The 15,668-nt window shown below is 49.2% G+C and overlaps 1 long non-coding RNA gene across 2 annotated transcripts; it reads right to left on the bottom strand.

The window, feature by feature from the left end:
• Positions 1-3,728: 3,728 nt before the first annotated feature.
• On the bottom strand, positions 3,729-15,552 carry LOC311515505. Of its 2 annotated transcripts, XR_014710162.1 has the most exons (4): positions 15,432-15,552; positions 14,587-14,709; positions 6,889-7,402; positions 3,729-6,233 (listed from the first exon to the last, which is right to left on the bottom strand). It is a non-coding gene; the product is annotated as an uncharacterized lncRNA (long non-coding RNA). The 2 variants fall into 2 exon arrangements; XR_014710163.1 differs by lacking the exon at positions 6,889-7,402.
• Positions 15,553-15,668: the final 116 nt, after the last annotated feature.

Here is a 15,668-nt window from a genome sequence, read left to right as displayed (position 1 = left end):
CACGTGGGTCGCTGGTGTTCAGTAAGATCCAAGATGCATAGATCCTCACATTCAGTGCATAGCAAGAGTCAGAACTTTGGCACATTCCAAGAGATTCCTCTGCCTTTGCCCAGGATCCGTGGAGGTACATGGCCCCTCTTCCATGTGAGCGTCCTCCAGAACAAAAACAACGAGGAGTCCTTGTGGCACCTTAGAGACTAACAAATTTATTTGGCCATAAGTCTTTTGTGGGCTAGAACCCACTTCATTGGATGCATGGAGTGAAAATACAGGAGCAGGTATAAATACATGAAAGGATTGTGATTTGAAAGGAGTTCACTGCAACCTCTCTTATACCGAACAGAGTCCTCAGGGTTCTTTCCAGTCCTGTCAGTCTGCTGTCTCTCTCAACTCTCATGGGTCATTTCCTGCTCTACCCTTTGGAAAACCTCTTTATGATGGATTGCCCACCCCTCACTCCAGGGTGCCACCTGATGTACTGGAGTCCCACTGAGACCACCTGTTCCACCAGCCTAGGCTCCCTCACCCTGTCCTGCTATGCCAGGCCCTCAAGCCTCCTCTAGCACACACACAGGTAGGGACATGCCCAGCTGTAGGAAGACACAGACACTGAAGACTGCACTTGAGTGCTGGGCAAGCCCCAAGCTGAGTCTGCATGGGAAGACTCAGCTTGGGGATTGCCCAGCACTCAAATGCACGCCCCCTCTGGAGTTTAAATGCAAAACTGTATTGTCTTGCGCTGCACAGAAATCTGTACAGCATAAGCTCAGGAAAATCAGCCCCTCCCTCAATGTGGAGGAAGATATGCATAGCTTTTTGCCACCCTAGTTATTAATTGCACAAACTGGTTTATAGAAAACAAAAACAAGTGTATTAATTACAAGGAATAGATTTTAAGTGATTATAAGGAATAGCAAACAGATCAAAGTAGATTACTGAGCAAATAAAGCAAACACACAAACTAAGCTTGATACACTAAAGAAACTGGCTACATGTAGTAATTTCTCACCCTAAATGTTGTTTTAAGCAGGTTGCAGAAATTCTTGAAGACAAACTTCTTTTGCTTGCAGCTTAGAATTCCAGATATTCCTTTCACAGACCAGACACCTTCTAGCCTGGGTCCAGTCCTTCCCCAGTTCAGTTTTAGGTGTTTTTAGCAGTCATCTTGGGCCGGAATTCAATGAAGAACCAACTCTGATTAACTCACACCCCAGCCTTAAATAGGATTTACATATGGCAGGAATCCTTTGTTTCCCAGTTTGAACCCCACCCCCTAGTAGTGGCAAAATACTAGCAGCCCAAGATGGTGTCCAGTAGCAGGTGACATGATCACATGACCCTGCAGTGTCAAAGCAGCATCCCAGGAGGCTACTCAGGAAGGTGGGAGATTAGCATCTTCAAAGTCCTATTGTTCTCCCTAATGGCCCATTCAAGCTGATTGCATACTGTCTGGTGGGCATTGCCCAGGTGTAAACACAGTTGTAATTGTTACTTTGTCAATATTCCTAACTTCAGATACAGAAATGATACATGTCTACAAATAGGATAATCATAGTCAGTACATCATAACCTTTCCAATGATACCTCACATGACTCATCTTGCGTAAAACATACCTTAGTTATGCCATATTCCTATCATAACAATATCTCGATGAAGAATATAGGATGTGGATCACACTCCTCTTCTGAGCGTCCCTCTGGTGATGGTAGGCTTTTAGGCTGCTTCTCAGTTTTGATCATGGTTCCCCCATCTGCTGGAATAAAGGGAGGATCTATTTCCAAAATCTCTTATGAGGAAAGCCTAATTATACTCAGTAATAATAGCCAGAGAGTTGGGTGACCTCCAGCACAGGAACTAGCATAATCTTATGAATATGCTGGCTAAAGTGAGTCTAATCTGTTAACAACATCAAGAGTCTGAAATTGATGGTAGTTAACAGTCTTTAAAGCAAATGTAAAAGGTTAAGTTTTTGGTAAATCACTTACCTAGGAGATCGAGAATTAGCACACAACTGCATCTCAGGGCACAAGGGAGAACAACAGGGACAGAGATTCCTTCAGAGTAAGGCCACCCATGAGAGTTGTCGAGTGGTTGGAACAGACCAAGGGGCCAGGTACTCTTGGACATACTCCTGGCTCCCCACTAACTCCCTGCCTTCCACAGGGAGCCAGTGACAGAACTGGGACTAGAACCCAGGTCCCCGACTCACAGTCATTTCCTATGACCACTGGAGAAAGCTGCCTCTGTTATGAAGCTGCCTCCGTATCAGTCACATGCACCGTTCCCTTCAGAAATCTGTCTCTTGCCAAAAAACTAGAGCAATGGTGATGCAGCTCCTCCCCTTCTTCTGCTTAGTAAGAACTTCAGAGTCTAATCGGTTTCATCTAAATCCTCACAGTTTCCTTATGCTCTTTACTAAAAAACTCAGACACTCACTTGGATGCACCTGCTCCTTCTCTCAAGATGAGTATAGCCCAAAAGAACAATAGCGTGTAAAGAGTATTTGGCAAGAGTCAGCCCACCTCTCATTTGGGGCCCAGAGGGGACAGACTAGGAAGACCATCGCTTCAGCTTGGTTTATGTCAGAATATTAGGCTTATCTAACAGTGGCATTTCATTATCAGGTGCAATCAGTTGCTTTGGTCGCAATGCTGTGTTCTCTGAAGTGACACATGTTCCCTTTCCCCACTCTAGCCACCCCTTGAGCCCCCCTCTGACGGGCTTTGACACATCACTGTGCAGAAGCTGTTTTCCATAATCTAGTTCTTGCCTCTGGTCATTGACCCTTCAGCCACTTCGGACATGTCTACCCTAGAGTTATTTGACAGGTTTCAGAGTAACAGCCGTGTTAGTCTGTATTCGCAAAAAGAAAAGGAGGACTTGTGGCACCTTAGAGACTAACCAATTTATTTGAGCATGAGCTTTCGTGAGCTCCACGGTATGCATCACGAAAGCTCATGCTCAAATAAATTGGTTAGTCTCTAAGGTGCCACAAGTCCTCCTTTTCTTTTTACCCTAGAGTTATGTCGCCCTACGTTACGTCGGCACATGGCCACGGCAGTTAGTACATCGCTTGTGCGTGTGCATACCTGGCTGCTTGTGTTGGCGGTGCTCAGGGCCGGCCTTAGGGAAAATGGCACCCTGGGCGAACTTGTATATTGGCATCCCCCCATCACTCCTGGCCCCCACGGGCTCCCTGGGCTTCCCTCCCCCCATCACCTCTGGGCCCCGCTGCCTCCCGCAGTGTTTAATTTGTATTGAAAGAGATGCCAGAGCTGAGTCGTGGCTCAAATTAAGCACCGGCAGGGCGGCCTGATGCTGGCGGGTGCTGGCCGGGCGCCCAGCTCTGAAGGCAACTCCACTGCCAGCAGAAGTGCAGAAGTAAGGGTGGCCTGGCATATGGTGTGTTGCCACCCTTCTGCACCTTGGCTTGTGGTGCCTGATGCTCGGGCATGTGGCTCAAGGCAGGCTTCGCACTGTCGCAGGGTGACTGCATCTTGTCAGAGCCCACGGCCCTCCTGCAGCCCTCTGGCCACCCCTGGCTCACCCAGGGCACTGGTTCAGATTTTGGGGGGTGGGAGGAATCTTTATTCATGATTCCAGGGACTACTTAGGCACCTGAAAACTCTAGGGTTTTTTCAGATAATAATTTAGGGATTAGCTGACAGGAGCACTTTCTCTAATCGTTATATAAAGAAAGAAAAAATATATACAGTACAAATGCCAATTAAAGCCACGTTTAAAGTTTATATGTAAATTTAGAACAATCAGGAGATAATACAGCAAGATATTCCCCATCCCAAGCCTTGAGGTGTCAGTTCACTATCTTTAGTGGAGATAAATAAAAATAAATATAATTTGCTTACCTTCTCTAACAGAAACACTGTGTTACTGCCATTATCTCCTCTGTTCTAGTCAATTGTTGTTCATTTAAAACATAATTTCAACATGTGTGAGTAAGGGTTTTTTTCTCTTTTATTAAGAAAGGGAATTAATTTTTCTAATTATTTCGGCATCTATGTTTACTGATCACAATCATGTCTGTGACTCACTAACATTTGACTCCATCATTGCTATTGATATCAGAGCTGGAACTGCGTTTATTTTCATGCAAATTTTAAGTTATTTTACAGATATAACTAAAAATATAATTTGAACATAAGCCACCTTCATCTGCCCAGTGTCTAAAGTTATGTGTTTAGCTAATGTTTTTTAAACTGGCATTACTAAATGAGTACAAGCTAAAGGTGCATTCTAGGAGGATACTATTATTTGCTTGTACCACTTTAAATAATGAATGACAAAGCACAATATGATAATAACAGTAATAATTATAATTACTCCAACGAGGACAGGTTAGGCATTTTAGAACTCACTACTCAAAGAATTCAATGTAAGCATAAGAGAGAAATAAAATTATGAAATGCACAGACCAGTCAAAAAACTAAAATAACAGCACTTTGAAAGAATAAAATTACAGAGACTATATGTGTATTGCAGGAAGTACCAACAAGTACAAACAACAATATAAGTATGTGTTGGGGGGCGATGAGTGTGAAAGAGACAGCATTTGTGAGCTGCTGGCATGTGTGAGCTGGGGGAGTGTGTGAGAGACCGCGTGCTGCCCCTTGAAGAGAGCTGCACTCAAGAGTCTGAAGGAAAGCTCCTTCAGATACAGCAGTAGCCACCAGCAGCTCCGTCCCTCTCTTGGTGAGCCCTGTCCTCACACACACACCCGCCCCCGCTCTGTGGAGACAGGGTACATGGGCGGGGGGGGGGCGGAGGCAGCCTGACATCAGAGCCCCTCCCCGCCCCTTTACAGCAGACAGGAAGTTCCTGGGAGCAGCTGGCTAGGGGCAGCTCCAAGACAGGGGGCAGGAGCCATGGGGTTGAAGATGCCAGCAGGGGGAGGGGCACCCCTGCTCCGGAGGTGCCCCATTTGTAACAGTGCCCGGGCTTGCACCCCATTCACCCATGCCTAAGGCCAGCGCTGGCGGTGCTTGCACTCACCAAGAGCACTTGTACTGATGCAGAGTGAAGTGCACCATGGGTAGGTATCTCACTGGAGAACTCGCCACCATCCAGCACAGGGTCTTTTTGAAAGATTTTGCAATGCTTGATGGCTTTGGTGGAATGACAGTAGAATGAGCCTTTGGTCATTTGAAGGGTCGCTGGCGTAGTTTATTTACCAGATTGGACCTCAGTGAGAAAAATATCCCAATGGTTATAGCTGCCCACGGTGTCCTACATAATATGTGTGAAGCAAAGGGGGGAAAGTTTCCACCAGGTGGATGGTAAAGGTGGAGCGGCTGTCTGCTGAATTTGAACAATCAGATACAAGGGCTATTAGAAGAGATCAACGTGGAGCTATACATCTCAGGGAGGCTTTGAAAGACCATTTTAATAGCAAGCCAGAGTAATGTGTGTTGCTGCAGTGTGCTTTACCTGGCCTTGCTCTTTTGCAGCCCAGTCTGAATCTTGTGCTGATTGCTGTATATGTAGGAATATTGCATTGTCAATAGACCTATTAATTTTGTTTGTGAATGATGTTATGAGTTGTGTGACACAGTGCAGTAACTGGGAATTGGTCACTTTCAGAACTGATCTATATCAGCCAGCATATGTTGTGAACCAATAAAGATCAATTATGTTCAAAAATATATAATGTTATTCTGTAGCATTCAAAAGAAAACCATTTCAAATTTTATAAACCTTAATAAATTTAGCAAACAGAACTTATGAAGGGGAAAGAACAGTCATTTCCATTTCAGGTACACATACACCAACTGGGGCTTTCACAGGTCAGTGTATGTGAAGCTGTGATTGTCTTGTCTATGCACTGACCCCTGATGCCACATGGAATGTTCAGGGGCAGGCCAAGGGAGGTCCCGATATTGAATTCTCTGTGGGCTCCAGAGGAAGGTGAGCATGGGATTGTTGAACCTGCAAGTCCACCAGAGTCTGCAGCATCTCTGTTTGCTGTCTGAGAAATGCAGGCATGTCCTACTGCACGTCCCTCTCCTTCTCCTGCATTTTTTCCCTCTCCCCTCTATCCTTCTCCAGGATGTCTGCAAGAGTGACCCTCCAGGCCCTGTGTTTGTTCTCTCATGCAGCACTGGCTTGCTGGATCTCCTGCAACTTGTCATCCTGAGCCCTCTTCTTTCTCCTCCTTATCTGGCGTAGACATTCATGGGTGAGTAGGAAGAGACCCTGAAGGCTGCAGTGGTAGCAGCTGTAGAGAAAACACACAGAGACACCGTGGTCATTATATTCACAATGGAAATCAAAACTTAAGAGGCGGAACTCACTCCCCTTGCTCTCCAAAAGTTGTAAGCACATTCTCACTTCTGCTTGGGATTGCTTGTGCACAGCACCAGTCACAACCATGGTGAATATGGTCTGTCGGGGTTGGGGAAATGAGGTGGGAATAGCTTGGTTACATGGTTCTAGTTGTATAGGGCAGCAGCACTGAATACTGGCACTGTTTTCCACAGTAATTTTAGCTGATATCTCACTCCTGAGGGTAAGAGGCAGACAGAGCTCAGTGGCTGCTGGCATCCGCATGCCACCTGGGCCCGTATACTGCTAGTCTGAGCGCTGCAATATTGCCTGCTGGAATAATCGCTGAGTGGTATGGGACAGTGTCCTGCTGCAGCAGAAGAAAGAAGGCAGCCCTCCCCAGAAACCTTTGGCAGAGGATTGCAGAGTACCTCCATGGAAGAGTCACTTAGATCTCTATGGAGGGTTCATGGGACATCTTAGTGCACATACACAAACTGCTCCGCATGGCCCCCACTAACTCTAGAGTAAAAATGAATAAATCAAAATATGAGTGCTGCTACTCTGGGGGGCCAGCCTTGTAATTTAAAAATCAAGTGCACACGTACCCAAGGTTCCTTCCCCTGCATCAGGTTTGCCTGTGCTCGACTGATGGGACTGGCTGGACTGCGGTGGAGTAAAAAACAGGTCCTGGCTTGCTGCAGAGCTGGATCCCCCAGTTGCCTGTCCCCCATACTCCTCTTCTTGCTCCCACCTTCTCCTCCTCACTGTTCGAGGCAGGGGCCTGTGACTCAGGCTCCTCTGAAGTATCCACGGTGCTCTTGGGGATGGTGCTTGGGTCTCTGTCGAGGATGGCATGTAGCTCTTTGTAAAAGCAGCAGGTCTGCATTAGGCCAGGGAGAGGGCAGTCAGGCCTAGGCGATGGAGCCACAGTCAGGCCCAGTGATTAGGGCCAGAGTCAAGGGTCAGAGCTGGAATCAGAAGCCAGGAACCAGAGCCACGGGTCAGAGCCAGAAGCCAGGAAGGCAAAGGAGCAAATATTCCTCTGTCATAGCAGAGCTGTTGGTGGTGGCATGTCGGCAGCAGTTGCTCGGGAACCAGTTGTTTCTAGCCCTGTAGAGTCTTAGTGCATGAATGGGTAAAAATCATTTTACAGATGGGAAAAGTGAGTCTCAGAGAAACTACAGGCCTGAATTTTCAGAAGTACTGAGCGGGGATACAAGAGCAGAGGGAAGGTTTGTGCTGGAACCTCCACTGTGACTCTCTCAGTAGGCACTGGACCATGGAGAACGTAGTTCAGACAGTTATCCACTGCATCTGATTAAATTGTGGACTCTGGTGCTGCAATAGCTTTGTCCCAACAACTCCAGCAGCGTGTTTTGTCCAGGTCGGATTTCTTTGTGGGCAGGATAGTAGCATTCCCTTTTTACTGTGGCTTTAGTCACTCTCAGAAATATCTACCATCTAGCAGGGGGTATTCAGAAACATTTTGAGTGGCTGCTTTCGCACCACAATTAAAAGGGAAAATGTTAACAGGGGCAGTGGCCTGGTAGGGGTCTACTACTGATCACCAAATCAAGAGGAGGAGGTGGATTTCCAGAACTAATAACAGAAATACCCAAAACACAAGAAAGACCTTGTAGTGATGGGGGACTTTAACTACCCAGACATCTGTTGGAAAAGCAATACGGCAAAACACAATATCTCCAGTAAGTTCTTGGAATGTGTTGGGAACAATTTCTTCTTTCAGACGGTGGAGACAGTAACCGGAGGTGGTGGTGGGGCAGCCATTTTAAACTTGATGCTGATTAGCAGGAAGGAACTGCTTGCAAATCTGAAGGTGGAAGGCAACTTGGGTGACGGTGCTCACAAAATGATAGATTTCATGAGGCTAAGGCCTGGTCCACGCTCCAAAGTAGATGGGAGGGAACAAATGCCCTCAAGAACTAAATCTAGGGGATGACTAAGGGGAACATGATAATCATCCACCAATATCTGGGGGCAGATCCTCAGCTGCTGAAAACCAGTGTAGCTCCATTGTAGTCAATAGGACTCTGACAATTTACACCAGTTGAGGATCTGGCCCATGCATCCATATTAAGGAAGCACAGGAAAGGGTTAGGAGGAGAACCTTTAACTGATGAAAGGAAGATGAACCAAGAAAAAATGAGATTGGATCTCACCTTATTTTCCTCTAGGCGCTTACAAATTGTTTAATCGTTTGTTCCAGTATCTTGCCAGAGATCAAAGTAAGGCTGACTGTCTATAATTCCCCTGATCTTCCTTTTCCCCCTCTTTAAACATAGGTACTCTGTTTGCCCTTCTCCAGTCCTCTGAACCTCACCCATCCCCCAGGAGTTCTCAGAGACAATCACCAATGGTTCAGAGATGGCTTCACCTAGTTCCTTAAGTACCCTAGGGTGCATTGAATCAAGCTCTGCCAACTTGAATACATCGCACTTATTTAAATATTCTTTAACCTGTTTTTTCCTATTCTGGCCTATTTTCCTTCCCCTGATTATTAATATTAATCATGTTAAACATCTGGTCACAATTACCCTTTTTAGTGAAGACCGAAGCAAAAAACCCTTCAGCCTTCTGTGCCATCTGATAAACTCTCCTTCTGTGTCATTAGCTCTCCTTCCCCATTAAGTAATGGACTTGTACGTTCCTTTGTCCTTGTCTTACTTCTAATCTATTTATAGAACCTCTTTGTCCTGCCTTTTATGTCCCTTGCTAGTTGTAACTCATTTTGTGCCTTATCTGTTCTGATTTCGTCCCAGCATGCGTGTGCTGTCTGTTTGTAGTCATTCTTAGCAATTTGTCCATGTTTCCTCTTTTTGTACAATTTCTGTTTGATTTTCAGGTTATTAAAGATCTCCTGCAGTAGCCATATTGGTCTCATATTATTCTTCCTGTCTTTCCTTCACATCAGGATAGTTTGCCATTGTGCCTTTAATATTGTCTCTTTTACAAACTGCCAGCTCTCCTGAACTCCTTTTCCCCTTAGATTTTCTTCCTATGGGACCTCCTTACCTACCAATTCCCTGAGTTTACTGAAGTCTGCTTTTCTGAAGCCCAGTGCCTTTGTTCTGCTGTTCTCACTCCCTTTCTGCCATTAGAATAACGAACTCTGTTATTTCGTGGCCACTTTCACCCAAGCTGCCTTCCGCCTTCAGATTCCCAACTGGTTCCTCCCTGTGAGTCAGAATCAAATCTAAAATAGTGCCCCCCGGGGTACATCCTCCACCCTTCTGAAACAATATATTGACAGCTCTATTTAATTTAGCTGGAGGAGTGGCGTTTCATGCTTAAAAGCAATTTTAGGGATGTCTGAGAAATATGATGGGGTTTCTCAGTGTAACAGCCACATCATAGAGGTCCAGGTGCTTCACCACCAAGACAGCAAGCAACCCCTGCCTTCCCTTGGGGCCTGATCAGTTCTGTGGCTGCAATGTGGCTCCCTGTTAACAAACTGCTGTGGGAAGGCACAGGGTGGGATTGCGGTAAACCAGGCAGCTGGAACGTTTCATTAAACCACACCAGCATGGACTGTGACCTGGTGTGATTTTGCCATCTAGGTTAGGTCAGCGCTTGGCTGGGAGACCCCAGGGAGAAGCCAGGTACTGCAGAGAACAGTGTTCCTGAGGCAGGGGTGCCTCTCTTGTATCAGTCAGTACTGGAGCAGTCCCCCAAGTTTTTAATTCCCCCAGGATGTCTGCACTGCCAATTCTCTGATCCTCAAGGGTCATTCTAGCCCCAGGACCTTGCACCCCCAGAGGACAAGGCAGGCTTGGAGTCCATGGGGTAATATTTAAACATCACGGCCGGGCGTCCTGACAATGGAGGAAGTTGTAGGAGGCGGTGGCAGATTAACTGCGGGAGCTTTGGAACCTGTGTAGAAGAGTGGGGGCATCAGTGCCGGAACTGTGGCCAGGCTCTCTGCTCCTCTTCTTCTCCCCAAGGATCCTCCCCCTGGCAAGGCTGGAAGCCAGAGCCAGGCCATGGTAAGAGCCGCCCAGGGAGCCCAGTCAGCTGTGGGGAGCTCTGGATCCTCCACCTGCCCTGAGCGCCAGGGTGCCCGAGAGCAGCCCCTGGCCCATGTTCCTACCCCTCCTGGCATGCCGCCCAGGGCAGATGGAGAGTCCAGGGCTCCCCACAGCAGTCCAGGGCTCCTTACCATGGCCTGGCTCCGGCTTCCAGCCTGGCCAGGGGGTGGGGCCTCGGGGAGAAGAGGAGGAGCAGGGGGCAGGGCTCTGTGGCGAGGGGGTGTGGCTAACTTAAGGCCCATCTCAGCCCCCCATTGGGAAAAGGGAGGTGCTTTGTGGTGGGGGAGCTGCTCCCCCTGCTGTGAAGCACATCCCCTACCGTTCTGTACCTGTCCGAGGCGAGGACGGACAGGAGGAGAGGCGCCCTAGGGGAGCAGTGGCCTATGTGAGTTAAGCTACAGTCCAGTTACCACATCTCCACATCACAAAACCCCGCCATTAGCTAACTGGGTCCCTCGGCGTTCTGCATTTAAGGGGGATCCTTGCTACCACAGCCTTTGTTCGGGCAAAATGCACGTTACCTTCCACCTTAAAACGTCCCCTGAAGGTCCCCTGAGGTCGCAGGGCAGTTGCCCCGTTGCATTTCTCCATCCCAGTGGGACATCGTGCCGTGTTTTATTACGGCACGAGGACACAAGTGTCATGGGGAAATTATGTTGACCTGGGAGACAAACTGCTTGGAATGTCTCCTGCTCTGGAACAGGTTGGGGCCGCCTCCTGTGCACCCCCTTGTGGCCACTGGCCGCTCCGGGGCACCGTGCCTCAGTTGCCATCTTCCTCAGGCCCTCAAACTCCACACACTGGGTCAGTGCTGGAGATGTGGCTTAGCCTTCTGGCCAAGCCACAAACAAACATGTCCAACTGAAAAGTCCCAGCACATAAAGGGTTCTTCTGCCCTTCATGGGCTTTTCTTCAGTCTGCCCTCTGGGCCCTGTTCTTAATCCCTTTCTGGGCTACCTTTGAGTCTTCTCCCTGCCCCAGTATAGCGCTCTCAGCCCCCAGGCTAGCTCCACTGGTATCCTGTCTGCGGGCGCTGGCTCCATGCCTTCTACAGGAGGGGTCGGGCAGCCAGCCCCCTTCCTGTGATTCCTCTCCTAGCCTGAGCTCTCTCAGTCCTTGTAGAAGGCCCAGGTGTCCATTAAAGCATCAGAGGGCCCCTCTAGTCGCACCCCCTCAGACTGGGTATGTCTACACTGCAGCTGGGAGCGTGCCTCCCGGCCTGGAGAGACACACTCATGCGAGCTCTGCTCAGTGTAGTGTGCTAAAAAGAGCAGTGTGGACTTGGTGGCATGGATGGCGGCCGCCCAGGCTCGGACCCCAGGGGTCTCGGACACCAGTGGCTAGTCTGAGCTGCCGCCTATGCAGCAGCAGCCACATGGCTCTTGTTAGCATGCTGGCTCAAGTAGAGGAAGAGGTATGATATAGTAGAGGAAGTAGCATACCATTTTACAGAAAGGGAAACTGAGGCACCAAGCAACTAAGGCCAAAATATTCTGACTTGGGTAGCTAAAGTAGACCCCTGTATCCATATTAAAGCACTTAAATAAGTAGCCTCATTTGCAGACAGGCTGAGTACCCAGCAACTCCCCCTGAAATCAATAAAATATAATCCAGCTCCATACCATTCAGCACCCAGGTTTGAAAGGTTTGGCCTAGCTCATCTACCCAAGGTCAGACAGTGAGTCAATTACAGAGCTAGGAATGAAGCCAAGCTCTCCTGATTCCCAATTTTGGATTTCACCACCAACACCCTCCTCCCTGGCCCCTTCAGACAGATGTTGTGTCTGAAGACTGCACAGTGTGTTCTTCTGTTGCTGGACAATCTCACTAGCCTCTCCCACTGCTGAGGGCTCCGCGGCCGACACTTCTGAATCATGTGCTCTCTCCAGGTACTCACCTGGCCCCAACACCTGAACACCTCACGCTCTGTAATGTATTTATCCTCACAGCTCCTGGGAAGGTCAGGACGGGCTATTAGAATTGTATAGATGAGGAATTCAGGCCTGCCTGCAGGGGTTGGGTTTCTGTCCAGGAACCGGGCTTAGTTGCTGGCAGGAATCAGTCTCATGGCAGGAATCAGGCTCACCTTCTCTGTGGCCGGTGTCAGAGTCCTGAGTCCCAAAGAGATCTTGGCTCCAAGGGAGGTTGTGGAATCCCCATCACGGGAGGTTTTTAAGAACAGGTTGGACAAACACCTGTCAGGGATGGTCTAGGGGTTTATTTGGTTCCGCCTCTGCACAAGGGGCTGGACTTGATGACTTCTCAAGGTCCCTTCCAGCCCAGCATTTCTATGATTCTATGAAAATCTTCTCCAGCTCCTCAAAAAATGGACAGGTCACATTACTACGACCAGCACCCCTGGTTTTAATAAAAAGAAAAGGAGTACTTGTGGCACCTTAGAGACTAACCAATTTATTTGAGCATGAGCTTTCGTGAGCTGTAGCTCACGAAAGCTCATGCTCAAATAAATTGGTTAGTCTCTAAGGTGCCACAAGTACTCCTTTTCTTTTTGCGAATACAGACTAACACGACTGTTACTCTGAAACCTGGTTTTAATGTAAGTCCGAATGAACTGTTTGTTTTTATCCGGCACTGATTGGTGTCCTGGTTCTGGCCCCTCACAGTCATCTGCTTAGCAATGGCCACAAAAAGAGCTTCCTGTACCGACTCCTCTCCACAGATGTGATAAGATTCAGGGTCTCAGCATGGTTCCAAGCAACTGCTCAAGGCATGCTGTAGAGGCTTCTGGAGTAATATCACAGCAAGGCGGATATACTCAAACCCAGGACCAAGGGGGCAAAGTCTGGCCCCACACCAGATTTTAAATGGGGGACAGGACATCTGGTCAATGTGACCCCAGAGCAGCGGAGGGCACACAGGTAAACAGACAGGTCATTAATGGTTGCCTGCAAAGCAATGTGGGATAGTAGTTGGAGGACTGCCAAAGTAATACGCTGCAACATTGTCTGCACGTGAGCAATTGCCTAAACTAACTCAATTTGCAGCAAACGTAGTTCTCTTTGAAAGACGACTCCTGTGTCCTTGATAAATCCAGAGTTTTAGTGGACTATAATGAATTGCATCGTGTGTACGCAAGTATTTTCAAACTGGTTTAACTCCCCCCAATCCTATGTGGACAAGCAGGCCTGGGCCGTATCCAAAGCCCAGTGAAGTCAGTGGGAATCTTCTGATTAACTTTAAAGGGCTTTGGGGCAGACCCCAAATAACTTGTTCAAGATGTGCAGGCTGTCCATGGCAGTGTAGGGCACTGAACCCACGGCAGAGCACTAACCACTGGGCCAGGCTTCCTCTCCAATCACAAATAAGCATGTGAGGTCTTTAAAATCATTTTGTGGTTCCCATCTTGTGATGAATGAAGCCCGGCTTGCTATTTCCTGGGGAGAGAAACACAGCTTCGCCAATGCTTATCACACGGTTTGTCCAAACTGATGCCTCATGGTCCATATAAACTGATGCTGCACAGTCCATATAAGCTGATGTCACTGATATAATATTTAGCACTTTATTCTCAAAGTGTTTTGCCAACAGTAACTGCTCAGATACTACAGAGATGAATGCCATGGATATGCCTATAAATAAATATTAATGACCCGGATCCTGAGCTGTGCTTCGGACGCTTGCTCCTGGGGCTGTTTTATATCAGCTACCCATGGCCCCAAGGGGCCTTTCCAGTAGCCAGGGATCAGCATAACATAGGGATGCCTGTGCCACCCCCTGTTTTCTTGGCTATGTTCTCTGCTAAGATGGGGGCATGTAAGAAACATTATGGTGGCTCTATGTCCCCCAAGATACTCCCCTACACAGCCTTATACTGGGCTTCACAAGCCATAGTTAACCCTCCTGGCATCCCCCTGAGCTGAGAGGCAGGCGGAATTAGCTCCGTTTCTCAGGGGGAGGAAGTGAGGCACACAGAGCTTAAGTGATGTGCCCAAGGCCGCAGAGCATTGTGTTGCAGAGCCAGGACCAGGAGCTGGCTTAGCTCCTAGCCCCATGCTCAGGACACACCTCTCTCTGACGGACCCCCCCAACGACATGACACTGAGCTCCAGCTACTGACACACACAGACCATTTCTGGGCCCAGGGGCTGCTTTCTGCTGCAGCTGGGGAGGCGTGACGTTCCCATTGCATGCCTCCTACTGAGCTTGAGAGCCCCAGCCCTCGGTCCTACCAGGAGAGAGAGGCCTGGCTTGGCTTAATGGAGGGGTGCCAGGGCCTGGGAACGCTTTGGGGTTTACCTGAGAGTAGTGTGGGACCCAGAAGTCTGTTGGCAGGAGCCCAGCTTCATCGCTGTCCTGGTGCGGCAGGCCGAAGATCCAGGCTACCCCAGAAGAGGGTAAACAGGGTGCTCATCGAGGAGCCTAGAAATCCGTTTGCCAGGGGGAAAAAGGTGGAATTTGCATTTTTACAGAGAATCTTGAGTTTTTACATTGTGTGAAAAAATAAAAGCCTGTGTTAACAAGTCACTATTTTTTACTGACAGCACCTGTGTCCCCTAGTGAGTGCAACCTCCCCCTCCTGGGGTCGATTTTTGAAGGTGCTTTGAATGTACAGCGGAGCCCCGTTTATCTGCTGGACCTGGGCCCGGATGGATAACCAAAACTCGGGAGAACCGGGAGAACCGGCAGAGAGCTTTCCATCCTTTGGCCTCAGATTCTGACCGCTCCCGGCCCAGTTGCTGTCAGCCCAAGGAGGCCGGTGGTTCGGGTCATACAGGAGCCGGATAACGGAGGCTCCCATCAGTGGGGTTCTCCGGGGCATAAGGAACACATTGTGTTCAGCAGGGTTACCTGGATATGGACATCTGTGGCTAGGGAAACTCACGTTCACTTTAAACCTGGGAAAACACGGATTTTTAGGGGTGAATTTGAGGGGGTTATCACGGAAGATCCGGATCCCCGGTGATCCGGTTTCACACGCCTGGGGCCGCCCCAGCGATCCGGTTTAGCAGGCTGGGGCCGCCTGGCGCTCTTGGGCTCGATGATCCGGCGCCCCCTCCCGGCCGAGGCATTGCAGTGACCCGGGCTCTGTGCCATGGCCGCATGCCCGGAGCTCGCCCCGCCGCGCCGCTTTGTGTCCAGACCTGTGCGCGGCTGGTGCGGGCAGATCCGGAGACATCCCGGGTTCCGCGCTCCGCACATCGCCCGGCTCCGGCTCCGGCTCCGGCTCCGGCTCCGACCTCTCCCCGCTCGCCAGCCTTTGTCTCCGTCCGCACCCGCCTCTCGCCCCCGCCCCCTGCTCCAGTTCCAGCCGGTGCGCGCCTGAGCCCGGCTGCGGCTGCCCTGGGGAGCGGAGCCGCCGAGCGGGGCGGAGGAAGGTG

Source organism: Lepidochelys olivacea (genome assembly GCF_965140295.1).
Source record: "Lepidochelys olivacea isolate rLepOli2 genome assembly, chromosome: 2".
NCBI lineage: Eukaryota > Metazoa > Chordata > Testudines > Cheloniidae > Lepidochelys > Lepidochelys olivacea.
Note: the sequence above shows the minus strand (reverse complement) of the source record. Positions and strands in the feature narration are given on the sequence as shown.